The following is a 19773-nucleotide window of genomic DNA, read 5'->3' on the forward strand; positions in this document are numbered from 1 at the left end:
GTTAGAAACTGATGAGCCTCAAGCAGAGGTAGGTGTAGACAGGACACAACAAACTTTCAATAGGAAATTGAAAAAGAATGTAGGAAAGTCATCGAAAAGGAAGAAAGTTTTGTTGTTAGGCAGTTCTCATGCCAGAGGCGTAGGCCAACTTCTGCAGGAGGAATTAGGACCAGAATACCAGGTCACAATTTTTTTCAAACCAAGTGCTAGTCTGGATCAGGTGACAGAGGATTTAGGTTCACTCTGTAAAGGATTTACCAGGGAAGACACCGTGGTTATTGTGGGAGGGCCAGGGAACAGCATCGACAGAGATCCTGGGTACAGTATAGAGTGTGACCTGGTAAAGATTGCGTCGGCATCGAGACACACCAATGTTGAATTTGTATCTGTCCTGAGACGCCATGACCGGCCTCATTTGAACTCTTCTGTTTGGAGAGTTAATTTGGAGTTGGAACAGCTGCTTGGGTCGGGTGCGGGGGCTCATATTGGTGTGGTTCCTGCTGATTATCTCAGTAGGTGGGACTATACCAGGCACGGCCTAGATCTTAACAGGAAAGGGAAGGGGAAACTGGCTGGGGTAATAGCAGGAAATTTAAGGGGGGGAGGCACTGCCATGAATGGTAAAATACCAGTGGTTACAGGTGTTGGAGCAGCACCTTTTTTAGGATAGGTAAGACAGAAAGATGTCAAGTTCTACGAGAGGTCAGGATTGAAACAAATCTTCAGTTTAGGAAAGAAATTAAACAGCACAATTCTAGCACATTTGATCACCAATCACAGCTATCAATTATAAATTTTCACCAATCACCAGAAATTTTATCTCCACCAAGTTGTATCTCAGTCCTAGGTAATTGCATTGATGAATTAAAGTCACCCAACCCAGTTGACATAATCTGCTTCTCTGAACACCATGTGACCACTGGTATAGGAACTAGGCCTAAGCACAATGAGAAACTCAGACAGGAGAGTACTGCAAATGTTAGAATAAGGAAAGGTTCTCATAAAAGTATAATTAAAATAATGTAAGTGTATTTCATCAAAATATTGGGAGTTTAAAGAATAAAGTAGATGAGCTTCTGGTTTGTTTAGAAGATTTAGAAGCTGAGAATGAAATAGATATACTATGCCTGTCTGAGCATCACATTGTTACTGATATGGATAAGGTAAATGTAAGTGGATATAAGCTCTCTGCACATGTAATGAGAGAAAATATGGAGAAAGGAGGAGTTGCCATGTATGTCAAAAGTTATCATTGTGCAAAAAGTATAGAAACAAAAAAGTTTTGTGTAGAGAAACATATAGAAGCATGTGCCTGTGAGCTTAAATTAAATAAAGGCACATTTATAATTGTAACTGTATATAGGTCCCATCAGGAAATTTTCATCTATTTCTGAAAAATTTGGACTCCTTGTTGTGCTATCTGTCAGACAGGGGGAAGCAAATTATTATTTGTGGGGACTTCAATGTAGATTCTCTGAAAGAGGGTAATAGAAAAAATTTGACACCCGTTATTGATTTTCCTACTCGGGTGGTAAAGGATAGCAGCTCACTGATAGATAACTTCTTTATAGACCAAGATAAGTTTAACCAGATAAATGCTCAGCCTGTTGAGAATGGTCTTTCTGATCATGGTGCACAGCTAGTTACAATATATGACATAGCTCCATTCAGCAATACTAAACAGTCCTCCAAAGTAGTACGTTCAGTCAACGATTTAACAATTGCAAATTTCAGGGAAAGCCTACAGCAGTTAGACTGGGATGAGGTGTACCGTGAACCTGATGCCAGTTTAAAATATAATTTATTTCATGACATTTTTGTAAATGCATTTGAAAACTGCTTCCCCAAGAAAATAGTTAAATATACTCGTAAGAAACCTTGTAACAAATCATGGCTTACTAAGGGTATAAAAATATCTTGTAACCGGAAAAGGGAAATGTATCTGACAGCAAGAAAGAGTAGTGACCCAGAAACTATCAAAAATTATAAAAACTACTGTGTTATATTAAGAAAAGTTATTAAAAAATCCAGGAGTATGTGTATCATGTCTGAAATCAGCATCTCTGATAATAAAATTAAAACAATTTGGAATATTATTAAAAGAGAAACAGGTCAACCAAGAGCAGAGGAAGACAGTATTACCATCAAATTGAATGAAAACTTTACGAACAAAAAGTCAGAAGTTGAAAATATTTTTAATAATCATTTTCTAAATGTTGTGGATATAGTAGGATCCAGGTGTTCATTAGAAGATGCTAGGCTGTTAATGGAAGAGGCCATACCTATGCAATTTGATACAATTGAAATCTCACCCACTTCTCCCTCTGAAATTAGGAAAATAATAAACTTGCTTAAAAGCAAAAACTCACATGGAATTGATGGCATTTCCAGCAAAATACTAAAAGCTTGTTCTCAACAGATAAGTAAGATTCTCAGCCACCTGTGTAATAGCTCTCTGGAACAGGGGATTTTCCCTGATAGACTGAAATATGCTATTTTTATACGTTTGCATAAAAAGTGGGATAGATCTGATGTCAACAATTACCGTCCAATCTCCCTTCTAACAGCTTTATCCAAAATTTTTGAGAAAGTAATGTATTCAAGAGTAGCTTCACATATCTGTAAAAATGAAGTACTAACAAAATGTCAGTTTGGTTTCCAGAAAGGTTTTTCAACAGAAAATGCCATATATGCTTTCACCAGTCAAATTTTGAATGATCTGAATAACCGAACACCACCCACTGGGATTTTTTGTTATCTCTCAAAGGCTTTTGATTGTGTAAATCATGAAATTCTGCTAGACAAGCTCAAGTATTGTGGCATGAGTGGGACAGTGCACAAATGGTTTAATTCGTACCTAACTGGAAGAGTACAGAAAGTTGAAATAAGTAGTTCTCGTAACATGCAAAGATCAGCACATTCCTCAAACTGGGGAACTATCAAGCATGGGGTTCCACAAGGGTCAGTCTTGGGTCCTTTGTTGTTCTTATTATATATTAATGACTTGCCATTCTATATTCATGAAGAGGCAAAGTTAGTTCTCTTTGCTGATGATACAAGTATAGTAATCACACCTGACAAACAAGAATTAACTGATGAAATTGTCAATACTGTCTTTCAGAAAATTACTAAGTGGTTCCTTGTAAACGGACTCTCACTGAATTTTGCTAAGACACAGTACATACAGTTCCGTACAGGGAATGGTATGACGCCATTAATAAATATAGACCTTAATCAGAAGCATATAGCTAAGGTAGAATATTCCAAATTTTTAGGTGTGTCCGTTGATGAGAGATTAAATTGGAAGAAACACATTGATGATCTGCTGAAACGTTTGAGCTCAGCTACTTATGCAATAAGGGTCATTGCAAATTTTGGTGATAAACATCTTAGTAAACTAGCTTACTACGCCTATTTTCACTCATTGCTTTCATATGGCATCATATTTTGGGGTAATTCATCACTGAGGAATAAAGTATTTATTGCACAAAAGCATGTAATCAGAATAATAGCTGGAGTCCACCCAAGATCATCCTACAGACATTTATTTAAGGATCTAGGGATATTCACAGTAGCTTCTCAGTATATATACTCTCTTATGAAATTTGTTATTAACAACCAAACCCAGTTCAAAAGTAATAGCAGTGTGCATAACTACAATACTAGGAGAAAGGATGATCTTCACTATTCAAGATTAAATCTAACTTTGGCACAGAAAGGGGTGAATTATACTGGCACTAAAGTCTTTGGTCACTTACCAAATAGTATCAAAAGTCTGACAGATAACCAACAAGTATTTACGAAGAAATTAAAAGAATTTCTGAATGACAACTCCTTCTACTCCATAGAGGAATTTTTAGATATAAATTAAGAAAAAAAATATTTAAAAAATAAAAAAAAATAAAAATAAAAAAGAAAAACAAAAAATCACAAAAAATAAAGTTGTTATATTAACTTAAGTATGTTGTTAAATTAACCTAATTATGTAATGTATTAGAAAATTCGACTCGTTCCACATCATTACGAAATATCGTATTCATGATCCATGGAACTAGTATTAATCTAATCTAATCCAATCTAATCTATACATAGCTCTTATCTAAAAGACGTATGAGTAAGAGCGATATGTGAAAATAAGAGGTCATGGATGAATGACATTGTGAAGAAGCTTGATTATATCTCAAAATGCATGGCAGAGAGGGAGCGGGGAGGGGAGGGCTCGAGATTTCCGCACTGTGCAGTAAGGCCGGCCGGTGTGGCTGAGCGGTTCAGCCGGCACGGTAGCTCAGCGTGTTCGGTCAGAGGGTTTAACTACCCTCTGTAATAAAAAAAATTGAGTAAACGGATAAACGAACAACCTGAACGAGTGACATCGGACGTCCGCCACGAACAAATTCAACGAACAATATAGAACAAAATGAGAGTAAAAAAAAAATATTAAAAAAGCGGTTCTAGGAGCTTCAGTCTGGAACCGTGCGACCGCTACGGTCGCAGGTGCGAATCCTGCCTCGGGCATGGATGTGTGTGATGTCCTTAGGTTAGTTATGTTTAAGCAGTCCTAAGTTCTAGGAGACTGATAACCTCAGAAGCTTAGTCCCATAGCGCTCAGAGCCATTTGAACCATTTTTTTGTGCAGCAGGATCTCTGTGGTCAGCACTGATACCGATTAAATCATGCAGTCCACAGAAGAAGGCATTATTATGCAGGCCACACTCTAGTCTCCATTTTTTGTCCCCTTGTCATTATTTTTATTAATGATCTGCCTCACATCATTTTTATAGACAACCAGTAATATTTGCCAGGGATTTCAACGTTTTTCATACAAACGATTGTATTCAGGAGCAACAGAATATAATTGTAGGCAACCAAGAGCGCATGAATTTTGTAAACACAAACAGATTAACGATAAACTTTTTTCGTCAACTTCCACACATCGCACTACTCGGTATCAGGGATAAAACGTGTCACAAGCAACAATATTTCAATAAACAGGAGGCAGAAGCAACTTATTTTGGAGTATGAATGGATGATACACTAAAGTTGGACACTTTTAGGAAAAAACGAAGTGATGGGATAAACAGCATGTACTATTCATTTAATGCATTGAGTAAGCTGTGCGATGTAGGAATCATTAAACTTGCTTGTTGTGGTCTAAGTACCCCCAGTCATAATATTCCATTATCTCTTGTGGGGCATGCCACTAGAGAAAACATTTATTACGTAAAAAAGTGTTGTTAAAATTGAAATTCGGTACATCTCTCGCATGCTTTTGATAATCTTTCCATACCCTCAGTGTAACAGGTCGTTATAATTAACTTTTACTATTTGACACGTTATAACACGGAAACTAATTATCGTATGAGAACTAAACTTGGTAGCATTAGTGTCCAGAGTATGGGGTGCATGATTTCCACGCTTCACAGCACCACCGTCCAGTTCCAACTATGGCCACAAGGTGCTGTGATGATCAGTCCGATTCACAGTCTCACACATCTGACCAGTCGCAGTGCATTTGTAGATGTGTCAACATGAACTTGCACAAACGGAATAGGGAATTAGTGGTAAAGCTCTATTATCAAAACAACAGTAATGCTGCAGCTGCACTTCGAGAATATCGCCAGCTGATAGGATTACGGAAGGGTCCTCTTCCTCCACCTGCTGCGCAGTGCACGATGAAGAAATTCGAATCTGGAGATCTGGGCGTCGCTCCAGGAAGAGGCCGACGACCAGTTGCACCACAGGTGGTTGATGAAACCGCTGTTGCTATGGCAGACAAAGCTGTGTGCAATTCCCGATCGTCAGGCAGTGTTTGTGCTATGTCACAACGGTTGAACATCCTGTGGTCCGCTGTAGGGAAAGTGCTTCGAACCATTCTCAAATGGTATCCGTACAAGATCCATATCGAACAGCAGCTTACACCACAGGACGCACAATGACTTGTTGACTTCGCTCTCCACTTTCTCGCAGGGACTGAAGTTGAGGAGAGGCTACATTCGTCATTAGCCCATTCTTTTTTGAACAGGACGGCGCTCAAGGACCAAAGACGCGCAGTGTGACTGGCCAGCATGTCATACCCGCCCTACAGGAAAGAGACGCATTGAACTCAACTGTTTTGAAACAAGATGGGGCCCCACCGCACATGGCTCATGAAGTTCACCTGCTACACACATTTGGAAACGATCGAATTATTAGCCAATCGTTTCCATATGCTTGGCTGGCACAATCACCTGATCTCACTCCCTGTGATTTCTGGTTTTGGCGGGCGGGGGGGGGGGGGGGGGGGGGGGGGGCTATCTGAAGGACAGGGTTTACCAGGGGATCTGAAGCGCAGCATATCAAGAGAGGTAGCCAGCATACCTACGGGCATGCTTCGTTCTGCTGTGCAGAATGCAATCTTGCGCTTTCAGACTCTCCTGGGCACTGATGGGCACCATATTGAGCCCCTTTTGTAGCAATAATGGTGCCAGTATGTAATGGTCTGATTCACCGTAGCAGACATCAGAAGTGTTTCAATTGAACTGATTCTGCATTTTTTCTCTTCCCTATGTCCTTGACATTAATGCTTCCAAGTTTGGTACTCGTACGGTAATTAGCTTCCGTGTTATAGAGTGTTGAACAGGGAAAGTTTAATTTTAACCACCAGGTATTTATTACCCGTTCCACAATAAAAATGTTGCTGAAAAAACACTGGTTCTACTCTATTGGTGACAGCTTTTCATTTGTTTATATTTAATATCTGCACGAACTGTATGAGTTTTTATACACATTTCATATTACCTAATGTATTTTGTATACAGTACGTGTTAGCATAACTATTGTTGATTTTGTCACAATTTGTGTACGGTATTTTTTCCTTTATCATCTTTTGAATGTAGCCAAATCAGCACGTTTATTGTTTCACAATTCACCTTATGTTACCAGTTATGTTTGCTGTCGGCAAACTCAAATCGGTATGTGAAACCAGTAAAAGATTTTGGTACTTCAGTTTTAAAAATTAAAATAAAAGCTACCATTAGTAGAGGTAGTAGCTCCCTGCCAGTGTTGTCCTGTAACTATATTGCAAAATATGTTTCATTGCCCCTATTTATTAAATATGTATTCACTTTTTCCCCCCGTAGTTAGCAGTGTTGACCATCAAACCCATAACCTTGTACTGCATAAATCGATGTAAATCTGTTATGGACGATTAAAAAGCGAATTCATCTTTTTTCTCCTCTTGTTTTCATTACTAGTACCGTTAATAGTAGTAGTAGCTCCGTGGCAATATTGTCCTGTTACTACATTGCAAAATAGATGTCTTGGGATGTTTTGTAATCCTTTCCCATTAGTTATTAAATATGTATTCGCTTCTTTCGTCCGCAGGTAGCAGTATTGACCATCTAGTCCATAACCTTGTACTGCGTTATAAATCGATGTGAATCTTTTAAGGACGATTAAAACGCGAATTTATCTTTTCCCCTTCTTGTTCTCAGTGCTCTTTGCTTAAAAATAGCGGCCAGTGAATAGAATAAAACAAAAGTAAAAATTCTTTGGAAATAAATTAAAGAGAGGTGGTAGTGAACTTTCCGTTGTTTCCTGAGTTACAGTAAACGCGTTTGTGTATGAATGAAGTTCGTAGCCGTGGCGTTGTAGTGTAAGGTCTATGATGTTGACAAAGCTGCCGTATTGGTAGTCGAAGTGACGGATGAAATTTGTGTACCGTATAATATGCGTTATGAAAGATTGGAACCCGAAAAACCACTGCTTTGAGATATCAGGAAAGGTAAAGTCAACCCATAAGTGATCTGAGAGAAAAAGTGTGTGAAATGTGATTTTGTTCAGTGAAGGCGCAATTTGTAATAGGTTAAGTATTGTGCAGAATTCGACGATTTGAAGTAAAATTGTTGTTACTCTTGTAGAGTTCATTTTGATATGTAAACAAAAGTGTGTTTTTTTTTTTTTTAAGTAAATTTTTCCGATGCCTAGGTGCCGCTGTTTTATTACGTTGTTATTTCCTCATTTTTCTGTAAGGGCTCTTTCATTACAACACAGAGAATATGTAAGCATCCGTACATATAACATCAAAAATACGTGCATGAGTGACAATATATGTTCTGTTACGTTTTGAAGACTTGATCAGACAAACTGCCCGTCTTGACAACATAAATTCCCGTGCTCTGACATGATGCGGTATCAACCGGACGGATCATATGAACAGTGCAGTGACTGTTGTTTTTTCCTCTCGTACATGAAGCTTGACAACTTCCAGATGAGTGAATGTTTTTAGTGTTATTTTCATAATTGTAGCCTCTGACGTATAAAGCTTATTTTTAAATGCAAATTACATTGTCAGTGATTGAGAGTAGTGATCAAATGTGACAAAAATGATTTGCTGTTAGAGATGAATATGAGTTGCTATATAAAACATAAAAGAATATCACAAATTCATGACCATCGTATGTGGAGTTTGATTAACAGATTATCACATAAAATGACGTAGGCCTAATGAGATATGTTCCTTCAATTGTGCTTTAAGACTTAGTCTGTAGCTGCATTTCCGTGCAGTGTAACATAACTGAGGAAGAGCTGTCATCTGTAGAGGAGATAATAGGCACCATCAGAACACTGTATTTATTGTTATCTCTTTGACATCACATACAGAGTGCTATTTGGTTCTTATTGTTATTAATTCCGACATGAAATGCAGTGTAAGTAATTTCTCTGTCTAAATATCAGGAAAAGTGTCTAATTGCATAATCTAAATGGCTGTAACTTCTCGTTTAGATTGATGTTGGAGATCTCTCAGCATACAGATATATAATACACTGCCTTTGTTTTAGGAATAAGATTTCTGTTGAAGAATTGATAGTAATTCATTCTATATTTGAATGCAATATTCATTTTGGTTTTGTAAAATCACTTCTTATAATGTTTCACTTTTGTAATGTTTGAAATATTTACATATAAGCTTCTAAAATGCTTTATTTGTGCCTTTGATAACATATGCTGTATTGACACACAGACTAGTCAGAATACAAAACTACCACGTTAAAGATCTTACTTGTTACGAGAGACTCATTAATATAAATTTAGGTTTTTATGGCATCTTGCTGTTTGTTTCAAAGATGGTTGCAATCCTTTTGGGCTGTGTGTTAGTGTTTACTGCTATGCTTACTGCACATGCCATAGAAAGAATTGAATTGGCATAAAATTTTCCATTTATCTTTGAAACAAGAACTGAACTCTGATTTACTGCTATTTCTTTTTAAATTATGAAGGATGTTATTGTTTGAAGTAAATAACCTTGTAATTGACAGATGTCATTGTCACGGCATTACAGAAGCACCCGATTCACACATCTGCTTTTACCCATGCCGTCATCAATGTGGTGGAAAAGGCTACATCCAGTATATACAAAATGATGTCAAAACGTCACTACATATACACACCAACAAACACGAACAAAAATAAAAATGACACAATAACGTCTCCCACCAAAAACAAACTAATGGGACAACTGTGGAAAATTGGGGTTTAGGACAGGGGCAAGCTAAGTATACATTGATTAAAAGAAAATAAAAATAAATCACAGGGATCTGACATTTCACTATGTAGCTCAACCACAGCTGTTGGTACCAAAAAGCCAACACCTACAACTCTGAAAAGTGGAATAAAAACACCAACAATTCAGAAACCCAAATAACTCATACTCACCATACCAATTAAAACACAACTGACCCCCCCATAAATATAAAACAACACAAAACATCACACTTACTATAGGCCTAGAATAAAAACAGAACACACACACACACACACACACACACACACACACACACACACACACACACACACACCTGTGCATGCATGCACTGTCAATACCACATATACGTGTCCATGGCCCGAGCTGCCAGAACTGTCCACGACCCCATGTTGTTGTCACAAACATGACACCTAACATAGTTGGCAATAAGACCAAATATCTGCAGAAACTGTATTACAGACATCATATCATCACCCATCTAAGAAGATAATCATACAGTCACGGACTTCACTGATATATCCATGCCCAACAAAAATGCAATTAAAAAATAAGACATCTTTACGCACAACAAACACCAAAATAATCAGACCTAACAAAAATGCAAATCACATTAATAAAAAAGCCTTAAAAACTGACTGAAAACACTTCCACAGTCCATGTTAGCATGATGACAACCAAAACAAGCCCAATACCATGCGTTAAACTCAGCACGTCCACATCCTCCACCAGAGGGCACCATCAAATACAACATGACATCTACAAACACATCTAACTTGAGAACTCCATGCCATAGTGATGTCACACAACACAGTTATATAATGTTAATGACTGATGTGACAGCAACTTTTAGTGCATATTTTCAGTTTAGTTGGTTGTTGGCAAAGCCAATAAATGTGAAACCAAAAGAACCTGGTTGTAGTGATAGACTGATCTGTAGCGTAACCCAAGGTATAGGTTTGGTTGGATGGTGACTGTGAGATGGTGAAGTCACCAAATGTGAAACCCAATTAACCTGGTTGTGGTGGTTTAAAAATCTGTAGTGTAGCATCTATGAAAAAATCATTACTGATATCACACTATTGGCTCCATGGTGTTTACGACTTTTACTGCATATTTCCTATATCACTCGTAAAATCCGATGGATGTCCAGTATCAAATATTCCTCTTTATCCAGTTTTCTTCTCTCAGCTCTAAGATTTTTATTTTTCCCATTCTGTTGCCATATGATCACGTAAGTTAGTTAAGCTCCTTGTAATCTTGGGCTATTTTTCATTCTGGTTTCTGTTGTAAACTCTTATTGATTTATTTGGCAACTAAAATTAAACAAAATAGGTAGGATGTATTTCACATAGTTTTCAGTTGAAATGAGATGTGGAGAAACAAAACTGAAGTTGTAATGGTTCCAAGAGAATGAACTTCAAACACTACATCAAATAAAATAAGAGTCAAAAGGTGATAATACAAACAGAAGTAACTCAAACAACTCTTGTCTTTTCCATTGATTATTATTTGTTTCTCGACCCAGAATTTGGTAACACCTGTTGTCATTTTTGCTAGAAGATGGCACAAAAAAGTTAATTTTGTCCCCTACACATAGTGTGATACTGTTTTTAAATTTGGGAATATGTTAGGCATCCAGAAAGTAGAGTCTGCTGATGGGTTGTGGAAACACAGTGGTGGTGATAAAATTTTCACATACACAACTCACTCGTGACCGTTGGAGGCTACAAACTGCGATTTGAATTTTATTATCCGATGTAAAAGTCATGACTGGTGTTTATAAACTTCACCAAAATCAAAATGGCCACAGGAAAAGAAGGGAAAGAAACTTTGGATTTAACACTCTGTCAACAATGAAGTGTTAGAGATGGAGCACAAGCTCAGGCGGGGGAAAAACTGTTCCAGCATTTATGTTCAGTAGTGTAGGAAACTTTGGGAAACATAAATCTGGATGGAAATTTGGCCCGCCGTTGTCCCCATGAGAGTCCAGTGATTTAACCAATGCATCACTTCTTATGATTAAGGCCACTGCTGGGGAGATTTAAGCAGTGATTAATTTTTTCGAAACCTAAAATGTGGTGACTAGAATTGCACCATAAAATCTGAGGTTTATTGGAAATAATAAAATGAATGCATCGGCTGTTTATATTTAGGTGCGCATAATTAGTTAAGGACATGAAAATTTTCATAGAGGAGAAGGAAGAGTGCATCCAACAAATTTTTTGCAAGACTCTGTAAAGATTACTACAGTGATGAAATAAAATGCATTCCCATGACAATGTTGGTAACAAAAAAAAGAAACTTGTAATCCTAGGCAGTAAATTTCTACTATGCAGATAGACAAAAACTGCATCTGTGACGTTATGAGCGACACAAAAGTAAAGAAAATTATATGGAAAATTAGAACAACATACATTCATGTACAGTAAATACTATTTTTCTATGGAACTCATAGTGTTGCCATTTTGGTTGTATTTGCTCATCATACAACAAATTTTTTTCCATGTGAGTGTAGGTGCGAGGAACTAGATGTAACGTTGTATTTCAAAAGTACTAAAAAACTTTCTGTGCATGCATTACTTCCCATGAGGAGGAGATTAATGTTTAATGTCCAACCATCAATAATGCCATTAGAGATGGAGCACAAGCTTGGTTAGGGAAGGATGGGGAAGGAAATTGGCTGTGCCCTTGCAAAGGAACTGTCTTGGCATTTGCATGAAGAGAGTTAGGAAAGTCATGGAAAACTCAAATCAGGATGGCTGGATGGGGGTTTGAACCATCGTTCTCAGAGAATGCAAATCCAATATGCTAACCACTGCACCAACTCACTCAATAACTTCCCCTTTTGTAGCACACAAGAAGAATGGTTATATAGTACTTTCAGTATGAAGTTATTTTAGCACTCTGTAACACTGTTGATGGCACGGCAACTAGTTTTCAGGTAACTGTACTAGTATATTAACTTGAATCACTAACAACAAAGTAAAACCTAAAATTTTAATATGTGTATTAATTGTGTTGGCATGAATGTGTGTGTGTGTGTGTGGGGGGGGGGGGGTGTCTAATTCAGAAAGAGGCCTCATGGCTTGAATGGCTGAAAGCTTACTTGTCTAGCAGCCTTTTTGATGTGCCTTTCTGCAACTCAGCATCTCCACTATATAGTTAGCAGCAATCTGTGCTTTTCACAATATAGTCAACTTTGTTTCAAGTGGTACTCACCTCCAGAACAGCCACCCTGCATGACTGACGTTTGTTTGCTTCAGAATCCTGTTTCATAACTTTGTGAAATTTCACTAAATAGAAGACTTTAGTACTCTTTGACTACAGAGATCAACTAGAACTAACAACACAACAAATGTACTGTGACTGACAGGTGTAGTTGACTGACATGTGGCAGTGGTTGGATGTTGTTCCCATGTTGGATGCAAGCAGGTTGCAAAGCCCTGGTGGACTATGCTGATTTATCTTGTCGTATGCTATTCTGAAATTTGGGCACATTATAGATGAAGCATTGGACATGAAACAGTTTTCCCCAGTATGGATGCCATAATTGTTAACACTGTACCAAAAACAGATGAATGTGCAGTTTTTTTAAGAACATTTAGATTTTCATCACTAGAATAAAAAATTAGAAAGGTAGGGCAGTGATAAAAACACTGGACTCCTGTTTGGAATGATGAGAGAGTTCAGTTCTCCTTCAGTACATCCAGATGTAGGTTTTCTATGATTACTTACACTATTTAAGGGATTGAGAGATTGTCAGGGCAGCTCCTTTCTAAAGGGCACAGCAAATCCCTCCCCCCCTCCCTCCTCCTCCTCCTCCTCCTCCTCCTCCTCCTCCTCCTCTCCCCCCCCCCCCCCCTAATCTTTGCTCAATTCGAGCTTGTATTCTATCCCTAAGAACCTCTTGATATACACGACTTGAAACCCTGATCTTCCTTCCATCCAAGAATAAAACGGATTTTGTACACCACTTTTTTACTGTTCATGAGACAGATTTTCTAGGCTTCAAGCCCTTTATCTTGCCATCTAAATGGGCTCTTGGTGAGTACTAACACCCAAGAAAAGGAAGTAGGTCAAGGAACTAGCCCTCACAATCAACATCCACATGTAATAGGGCATGTTTAGTGCCATAATAAATGTTCTGGATTTGTACAGAGAATAGGGAGGGTCTGATATGACTTTTCTCATACTTATTTGTAATAGATTAGAAACAATAGCAACTAGAGTAATTCTTTTCAAAGAGTTTGTAGTAACATCCTCTTGTCAAAGCAGACGTGTTACATTGGATTACTAAGTCAAGGAAATTGAAAATGCTTGGAGAATATTCTAGTGTTCTTGAGCTCAGTGAGACATTTAACCACAGCTAAAGTATTGTAACATGGTTTGACATGAGTATTAGTGAGTAGCAGTTATGAAGTGGATTTGAAAGGAGGAAGGCATCACTGATAAAAAGACTACAAAAACTGTTATTATTGTAATAAATTAACAAATTCAGCAGCCCACAATTTTCAATTAACTGCTACAGTAATATACCAGTAAAGATTTTTATCATCTCATATTACTGTTGTATGACCCAAATTCAGTGAGAAACTTTAGGTGAGATATGTTAGTTAACAACATACCATAAGTAAGTTGTGAAAGCTATGCTGACTGATGAAAAAGTGTGGTCTTCAGTGCAGAAACTGCTTTTGCAAGTACTTATGTTGAGTAGAGTTGGTGGTGGTGGTGGTAGTAGTAGTAGTAGTAGTAGTATTCATCTGTGGATCACCCTTACAAAGATATTGGACACGTCGTGGTATTAAGTTTCAGAACAAAACAAAAAAAAAATTCGTGTGTACATACATTTACACACTTACAGGCCTAGTTTGATAGGATTGAGACAGGTTGTTGGCAGTGGTAGGAATCCTTCTCACATGTGGTCAGAAGTAATTTACAGAAACCATGGAAAACCTAAATTGAGATGGCCTGATGGAGATTAGAACTTCCATATTCCCGAACACTATGCCAGTCTGTCTAAAACTATGTAACCTCAGTAGGTTTATTCCTTGTGTGCAGTACTGTTTTGTTTACACATTATTGCAAAGTTACTTCATAATGTGAAATGACAATTTCAGCTGGCAAGTATCAGGACACCAATGTTTAGATTCCATTTTGTGTACTGCAATTTCCTATCTGTTTGCCTGAAAAATTTTGTCAGCACATTTCCATAATTAGTGAAATGTCGACCTCAGAAAAAGGCTGAGATACTAGTGTTATCCATTGCAGAGCTTTGATGAAAGTTTTTCCCTAGAAGCAATGAAAGATTATAGTGCAAATGTGTATTGTGAAGTAACAGACATGCTTTATTATTAATTGCATTCCATTTTTTACTGAACCTTCACTCTGTTGTTATCAAAGGAATTCTTCAGTGTCTAGAGTGTATTACCTAATAGGTAATGTTAATGTATTTTAATAATCTCTTTAATATCCTTAGGCAATTTATTGTACAATTTATCTTTTGGTAGACAGAGCTGTTTTGTTTATTCTTTCATGATGAATGTAAATTCAGTATAGATCTTGTTCTGTGTCAGGGACAGATGTGTTTGCAATAATTATCATGATTATTATTTATATGTGTCACTGTAAAATAACTCGTTCCATGCTATTACAATTTATTCTGCAAATGATCCATAGAACATGAAACCAACTAACTGATCAATAAATGTACACTCCCGGAAATGGAAAAAAGAACACATTGACACCGGTGTGTCAGACCCACCATACTTGCTCCGGACACTGCGAGAGGGCTGTACAAGCAATGATCACACGCACGGCACAGCGGACACACCAGGAACCGCGGTGTTGGCCGTCGAATGGCGCTAGCTGCGCAGCATTTGTGCACCGCCGCCGTCAGTGTCAGCCAGTTTGCCGTGGCATACGGAGCTCCATTGCAGTCTTTAACACTGGTACCATGCCGCGACAGCGTGGACGTGAACCGTATGTGCAGTTGACGGACTTTGAGCGAGGGCGTATAGTGGGCATGCGGGAGGCTGGGTGGACGTACCGCTGAATTGCTCAACACGTGGGGCGTGAGGTCTCCACAGTACATCGATGTTGTCGCCAGTGGTCGGCGGAAGGTGCACGTGCCCGTCGACCTGGGACCAGACCGCAGCGACGCACGGATGCACGCCAAGACCGTAGGATCCTACGCAGTGCCGTAGGGGACCACACCGCCACTTCCCAGCAAATTAGGGACACTGTTGCTCCTGGGGTATCGGCAAGGACCATTCGCAACCGTCTCCATGAAGCTGGGCTACGGTCCCGCACACCGTTAGGCCGTCTTCCGCTCACGCCCCAACATCGTGCAGCCCGCCTCCAGTGGTGTCGCGACAGGCGTGAATGGAGGGACGAATGGAGACGTGTCGTCTTCAGCGATGAGAGTCGCTTCTGCCTTGGTGCCAATGATGGTCGTATGCGTGTTTGGCGCCGTGCAGGTGAGCGCCACAATCAGGACTGCATACGACCGAGGCACACAGGGCCAACACCCGGCATCATGGTGTGGGGAGCGATCTCCTACACTGGCCGCACACCACTGGTGATCGTCGAGGGGACACTGAATAGTGCACGGTACATCCAAACCGTCATCGAACCCATCGTTCTACCATTCCTGGACCGGCAAGGGAACTTGCTGTTCCAACAGGACAATGCACGTCCGCATGTATCCCGTGCCACCCAACGTGCTCTAGAAGGTGTAAGTCAACTACCCTGGCCAGCAAGATCTCCGGATCTGTCCCCCATTGAGCATGTTTGGGACTGGATGAAGCGTCGTCTCACGCGGTCTGCACGTCCAGCACGAACGCTGGTCCAACTGAGGCGCCAGGTGGAAATGGCATGGCAAGCCGTTCCACAGGACTACATCCAGCATCTCTACGATCGTCTCCATGGGAGAATAGCAGCCTGCATTGCTGCGAAAGGTGGATATACACTGTACTAGTGCCGACATTGTGCATGCTCTGTTGCCTGTGTCTATGTGCCTGTGGTTCTGTCAGTGTGATCATGTGATGTATCTGACCCCAGGAATGTGTCAATAAAGTTTCCCCTTCCTGGGATAATGAATTCACGGTGTTCTTATTTCAATTTCCAGGAGTGTATTCACACTATGTGTGTAAAATCCCTTAAGGGCATAATATGCTGATGACATTCTGTCTGCAAGTAAATTTGTGTATTCATATTACTTCTGCTGAGAATCAATACTCAGCCCTATAAATTTTGTTTGTGAGCCATTCTACAGAAGTACCAGCTAAATTTTCTTGTACACTCTCATTTTCCCTCGCCTGAGTGACAGGAATGACATTTGTTATATTTGTGTTCATTGTAACTTTGTTGTATACTGAACAATTGCAAATTTTCTCGAGGGTTGGGCTCTAATTTCTCTGATGTTATTGTCATGGTCATTTCCTGAGACACGTGTGAGAACTAGTAATATGTTGCCCGTATATTCGTGGAAGATATACTCTTTACACTCAAGCACGTACTGAATGATCCTGTTGTGAAACTTGCTGCCCTTTGTTGAATTTTCTCTCTCTTCTCTATTAATCCAACCTGGTAAGAGTTCCAGACTGATGAGCGATATTCAAGAAGTGGTCTTCATATGTTTTGTAAGCCATTTCTTTTGTGGATGAGTTACATTTTCTTAAGATTCTTCCAATAAATCTCTGTCTAGCACCTGTTTCTCCCACGTTAGTTTTATGTCATCATTCTACTTTAGATCACTCTTGATGGTCGCACCAAGGTATTTTAAAGTTGTTAATGTTTGCATTGATTTTTTCTCAGTAGCGTAACCAGGTAGTTTATTTTATTTTTAGTTGTATGCATGGAATTGAATACCTTAGAAAGGACATCATCTTCTGCATGGACTGTTATTAAATTCATTTATTCAACACAATCATGGTTTCAGCTTATAATGTCATTTTCGAGTGTAGCTTTAACAACAGAAATTGCTGAAAGACTGGTTCAGCTGCACTTGAAATATTTTACAAAAAAATTATGTATTTATTTTTTAATTTTAGCTGCGCCTGTCTCTGTGTAAATGTGTCAATGCATCTTCCGTTTTAAGAACACGCTATCGTTGTATCATCCATGTGTATAATGATACAGGAGTCTTCATCAGTTATACAAAAGAACGTAGCACTTCCCTAGATTGAGAAAGTTATGTCAAACTGGAATGGAAGGACAAATTCACTCAATGCCTTGTAAATTTCTTACTTTCTGTAGCAATTGCTTTGAAATCCATGCCATCTATGCATACAATTTACACCATGCATCTGCCAGGTTGAGTGAATTCATGTTTCAACACCTGGTTTAACATTTTAGTGAAATGTTTAGACATGGACAACACAAGGACTGTTCTCATAAAAGGATTAATACACTGATGGTCTTCATAGTGAGATAGGCAGAACTACAATTTTTTAAACAATTTTGTTTTTATAAAATATTTCACAAACAGAAATGTATCTATTTGAACTGGTCTTCAAGCTAGTTATGTTGTAACAGCTGTCACTTGAAAATGGCATGAAATTGTGATTGTGGTGAATAAATTAAATTAATAACAGTCCAGACAGAAAAGCTCTCCTTTTTAAAACAGCAGTGGCTATCTTTGCCTATTTATGCACAGTATTTTACATTTATTTGTGCTCAGGGTCAACTGACGGACCCTCCACCAATCATCGAGCCTCCACATGTCTTCCTGCATTTCACTACAATCACCTTGTGTTGGAACCTTCCTACAGACAATAGCATCATCTGTAAACTACCTCAGGGAGCTTACAGTGTTATTCAGTAGATTGTTTGTATATATGGTGAATGGTAATGGCCTTGGAACCCTTCCTTGGGTTCCTCTCAGAATTACATCTGTCAATTTCATCACATTAACATCAGTGTGTGGAGTTCTGTCTGTTAGGAAGATCTGACTCCAGTCACAAATTTGATCCAGTACTCTATAAGCTTGCAGTTTGTTCTTTAATTGACAGTCAAAAACTGCATTGAATTCCTTCCAGAAGTGAAGGAATACAGCATCAACCTGAGCACCTTTGTCTGCAGCACTCTGGATTTCATGAGTGATGAGACCAAATTTGGTTTTGCCAAAACTGTGTTTACGCAATCCGTTTTGAATTTTATAAAGTCATTCTCCAAAAATGTCATAATTCATAGGCATAGCACATGTTCCGTAATTCTCTGAGAGACTGATGACTGCAAATCGCAAACATCTATGATGTATATATGCAGACCCGAGTGATGAATGAAAATTTGTACCAAAGTCAGGATTCAAACCCGGGTCTCCTGCACATTAGGGAGATGCGCTAACCACTAAGCCATCCTGGCACAATGGCTTTGTACAACTGCATGGACTATCCTAGCAAACATCCATCCTCAGTCCAAATTCCCATTCATGCCCCAGTGTACTTTGTTCTGTTTTTTGGTTTTGAATGGGATTTTTGATTGATGAGAAAGTTGTGCTAAAGTAGTCTATGCAGCTGTGCAAAGCCACTGTGCCAGGGTGGCATAGTGGTTTGCACCTCTACCCAGTGAGCAGAAGACCCGAATTTGAATCCCAGGCTTGGTGCAAATTTTCATTCATCACTTCAGTCTGCATATATCCATCATAAGTGATATAGGCCCATAATTATGTGCATCAGTCTGCCAATACTTCTTGATAACGAGAATGGCCTGATCTCTCTCTCTCTCTCTCTCTCTCTCTCTCTCTCTCTCTCTCTCTCTCTCTCTATGCTAGCTTTGATAAACTGCTGCTAGAAAGTAAGCAAGTTCTTTCACATAATTTGTGTAGACTCTCAAAGGTATCTCGTCTGATTCAGATGCCTTTATACTTACTGAGCAATTTTAGTAAATTTTGTACTTTGAAATCATTTCTTGTAATATCTGTTATTTTGACATTCATACGATGATTGAAATTTGGAGCCATGTTATAATCTTCCATTGTGAGACAGTTTAGAGTGAATTCAATATTTTGGCGTTCTGTTGTCTTCCATTTCATGCACTGCTCTCCTTATTTCGTTTTGGCTTCATGCAGATTTTGTTTGTGAACTAGACTTCAAATTCACTGAAATCTATGATGACGGCCTCTTTGCTTTTGTTACAACTTTCTAAAATCATTATTGAACTATGGTAGGTCTTTCCCGTCCCTCGTAACCTTGCTCGGCAGATACTGATCTGAGGTGCATAGAGCAATGCTGTACAATTTTAGCCATTTA

General features: G+C 38.9%; 1 protein-coding gene across 3 annotated transcripts in view; it reads left to right on the forward strand.

Moving 5' to 3' along the window:
* The first annotated feature begins 7481 nt into the window (after positions 1-7481).
* The window catches only part of LOC124723237 (polycomb protein Scm), a 175166-nt gene continuing 162874 nt past the window's right edge, over positions 7482-19773 (forward strand). For all 3 annotated transcript variants that reach the window (XM_047248432.1, XM_047248433.1, XM_047248434.1), the window contains exon 1: positions 7482-7762. The gene's annotated coding sequence lies outside the window, so the exon portion shown is untranslated. The remainder of the gene's footprint in view (positions 7763-19773) is intronic.

Source organism: Schistocerca piceifrons, chromosome X (assembly GCF_021461385.2).
Source record: "Schistocerca piceifrons isolate TAMUIC-IGC-003096 chromosome X, iqSchPice1.1, whole genome shotgun sequence".
Classification (NCBI taxonomy): domain Eukaryota; kingdom Metazoa; phylum Arthropoda; class Insecta; order Orthoptera; family Acrididae; genus Schistocerca; species Schistocerca piceifrons.